Source organism: Asparagus officinalis, chromosome 10 (genome assembly GCF_001876935.1).
Source record: "Asparagus officinalis chromosome 10, Aspof.V1, whole genome shotgun sequence".
Classification (NCBI taxonomy): Eukaryota; Viridiplantae; Streptophyta; class Magnoliopsida; order Asparagales; family Asparagaceae; genus Asparagus; species Asparagus officinalis.
Genome location: NC_033803.1, coordinates 68,239,205 through 68,243,605, shown reverse-complemented (window position 1 = coordinate 68,243,605; position 4,401 = coordinate 68,239,205).

The following is a 4,401-nucleotide window of genomic DNA, read 5'->3' as shown; positions in this document are numbered from 1 at the left end:
TGTTAGGAATACTACTTGATACTTCCATACTAGTGGTGAATAAAAATATCAATATAAGAGAAAATATCCATATCCATATCCGTTAGGTATGGTTACTAAAACCTATGAATGAAAGGATAGGGTTACATATATGATTATGTGGTGCAATACGAAGATCCATATCCACAATACGTGAATATATATTAATTGTAATATTGTAACAATTTTAATTCTTAGATTAATGGATTTGATACTAATTGTGATGATGAAGATATCTAATCTTAAATTTTTTTAGCGTAAAAAATATATTAATGAATTCTCTTGTATCATATAAACTATATTTTTTTCAATATTATTTAGTTTCTCAATCCCTTTTGTATTCGTATGTATATTTGTTTATAAATCTGCATGCATATTCGTAATTGATTTTAGTGGATATGGATGTGAATTTTACTATCCAAGGCATCTTCGTATCTGTGATTTGTAAGTGGATATGGATTTAGTAAGTATCATGTCTAGGCTATATTCGGACCGAGTGCATCTCTTTCTATATTATAAAATAAGAATAGAAAATTTCCATACCTAGATGTATTCTTTTCTATATCTTTGATTGGTCAACAAAGACGGAGGTGGTAAGGATCATATCCGAGCTGCATCTGATTTGTTTACACCCCTACTTGCAACTACACAGTAATTAATCTAATATAATGCTTCATATGATGGGTATTCAGTCGGGGTGGTTCATGGCATTGTCCTTATTACTAAATGAAATTCTATGTGACTAGTGGTGGAAATTGAACCAAACAATTAACAAATAGTTTTTAATTGATCGAGTAACTATTCGGTTATATTTGATTTAATAGATCATTTAATACTAAATAATAATTTTTAGTATTCGAGATCATTAACAATTCGAATTTAACCAAATGTTATATTTGTTTCAATTGTTCATATAACACTAAACATATCAAATATTTGTTTAAAATGTGATTGATTGCAATTTGTATAACTAAACACATGGTATTATATTTTCATCCCACTTACTATTTCTACTTAAGTTCTATATACTAATTTTGAGATACTTAAATAATTTTAAATCTGTTTCCAATGAAATATTTGAATTAAATATATACACATAATAATTATAAAGGAACAATTTTCATTTATAAATTTAAATACCATTTATAAAATTATTTAGGGCAATGAATATACTTTAATTTTTTTAAATTTAATATACTTTGGTATTTGATATATATTCATAAATATTCATAAATATTTATTAAATACCGAGTTCTCGAGTTTCGAATTCGAAAAACTCCAGCTACGAATATTCAACTTGGGGTTTAAAATTCAATTATTTTTTAACAAATATATATATACAAACACCTCCGTGTTCAATTCAATTCAATTCAATTCGACCCCGTACCACCCCTAACTGTTGACAACTCAATACAAATCATATACATGACAAGGCGTGGCACGTGGTCAGTATCCCGGCCACCTGATGAGGCGGTGATACAAGCTGACAGAGAAACTACTGCTCTGAAGCAATTGCAGGCAAAAAATAAATTCCTGGGTTTGAATGTAATGAGTTGCAGGGAGCAGTTTCCCAGGATGTTCCTGGAGCTCTTGAGAAGTGGCAAGCCAACGGCATCAAGGTCATTTTTCCATAATCAATTCCTGAAATGGTATCAATAGTAACGAGGCTTGAGTAGCTACATAATTCATAAATGAAGCAATTTTACTTGCAGGATGTTATCCATTTACCAGAATATTACAGATGTTTCTCTCCTCCCTTTTATCTGGTTATCATCCATTACAAAATTTTACAAATTTTTGTATCATGACTGTCCTATAGTTTCCTGCAAATAATTATTACTCTCTTCATCACTGTTGCTGGATCCTTAATAAATATCTTCAAAGAGGGGGAGTGCACGAGGCCTAAATAAAAATGCTCGCATGCCGACATGTCCGTGTTTGTATTGTTTATAATTAGAATGCTTTTTTATATCTCTTTTCCCCCTAAACTTCTTGGTTCCAACAATCTCATATATTAGTGTGCACATCGTTCAAAGCACGTCCCTTATTTTTTTAAGCACTGTATTTCGAACTTGCCTCCCTCTAAGTTATAATACATTTTATTTAATTATTGTATGCATAAAATTAGAAATCATATCTACTCCTCTATATTTAAAGAAGGATCCAAGTTTTAATACATTTGATTTAGAAATCATATCTACTCTTCTATACTTAAAGAAGAATCCAAGTTTTAATACATTTGATTTGCTTAACTGTTTACGATATAGCAAAAATATTATAGCATGAATAGTAACTTCAGGTATGGATGAGCAAATTTGATTTACTGTTTATGTTACAGTATTTATTACATCATTCTTGTACCACGAACGGTAATTCGTTGGATTCTCCTGGAGTGTGGATGAGTAGACTTGTCTAACTTAGCAAATTCCTTTTGTAGGTTTACATATATTTTAGTGGTAGTAGAGAGGCTCAGAGGCTCATCTTTGAGAATACATCATATGGGGATTTGGGAAGGACTTACATGGATTTTTTCCCCACCAAGGTGCTATGTGGTTCGATTTCTATAAAAAAAAAGTACCCAAAATTTAATTTTTCATGTATCTCTATAAAAATTTGTAGGAAAAATTTATAGAAATTCAAAAGTGGTCTTTTCTTGTTTTTACTTTGTTGGGTTCAAAATATGAAAAAAGGAAAATCAACTTTATAGAAAATGGGATGAGGAGTGGAAATAAATATTGTATAAAAAATATTATTTAATTTAATATGTTAGATTTCTAGGCAGCTTCTACCCATAGGGAGAGGAAATTGATTTCCATAAAATACCCCCTTTTCACTACATTCTAGAAAATATTTTTATAAATTTTTGGTGAGCCAAACATAGTTTAAAAAACCTAAAGAAACCATTATTTATGAAAATCCCACTGTCAAGCATTTTTCCCGAAACTTTTTTTAATAAAAGAAGTGAACCAAAAAGCCCCTAATGTGGGGTATGAAAGCAGTTCTTTTGCATAATTATCCCAAGCTTCAAAGTTGCTGCATTATATCTGGTGTTGTTGAAGAGTATTGATTGTAAACTTTCTCTTATTTCCTAAAAACCAAGAAGTGGAAATGGAAAAGGTAAAAATCTCAAAAAGTACTATTTCCTCCATTTCCATCCCTAAAACTCACCCACAACATCCAATAAAATATTATTTTTATCCAACAACTCATCCATCTAATAAAATATTATTTTTATCTAACCACTCATCCATCACATCTAATAAAATATTATTTTCATCTAACAACTCATCCATTACATCTAATAAAATATTATTTTCATCTAACAACTCATCCATCACATCTAATAAAATATTATTTTCATCCAAACATCACTCAACTCATCTCTTCTCATCATTTCAAATCACTCACATCATCCAATAAAATATTATAACAATTCACCTCATCTCATTAACATTTTATTTCTTTGTTTTCATCCCAAAAAATTATGAAAACACTTTTCTTAATCTTGGATCACATCATCCAATAATACAATGACAACTCATCTCATCTCATTTTATTTCTTATTTTTAAGAATGAACCAAACAAAAGAAAACAACAAACTACAGGAAATAGGTTTCTTATAATTCATTTCCTTATTTTTTTGGCCAACCAAACAACATCAAAACTAGTTTTCTTAAAAAATCACTCACATCATCCAATAATAATGTGACAACTAACATCATTTCATTTTCATTTTTTTGATTTCCTTCTTTTTTTAGCCAACCAAACACTCCCAAACCAATTCTTCATTTTAATAGTTTTCCATTTCTTTGATTCCCTTTTTTTAGTAAAACAAACAGGCCCTTATTCGATTGGAGCAAAAGAGAATCTCGGAATTACTTTGAGATATCGCAGTCAGTGGGAGTAGATAAGCCATCTCAAATCCTATTTGTAACAGATGTCTATCAGGAGGCTGTGGCTGCAAAGGGTGCAAGTGAGTATTTCATTTTCTACCATCTTGCATATCGATTTTAGTGTTTTTCCTATTGTTTAATACTTCATATATCACTAAGTTTCTTCTATCTTGTCGAGTACAAAAATATAGCCCTTAACCCTCATCACAACTTCGAAGTTTTGATGCCCTAAAATAGATTATAAGATGACATCGAAATAACCTAAGTTCATATCCCACAATATACATATTTAAAGCAGTTTTTTCTTGAAGGCAGTAACATAGTGAAATAGCCCAGTTTTCGGTGCATCAGAAACTGTCAATATGTGAGACATTTCATGCATGTTTAATTTTCCAATAGCCCTTCAAATACATGAGAATTTATTGTTATCCTACGTTTTCAACCTTCAATTAATAACATCTGGTTTTAGTCTAGAAAGTGAAAAACATAT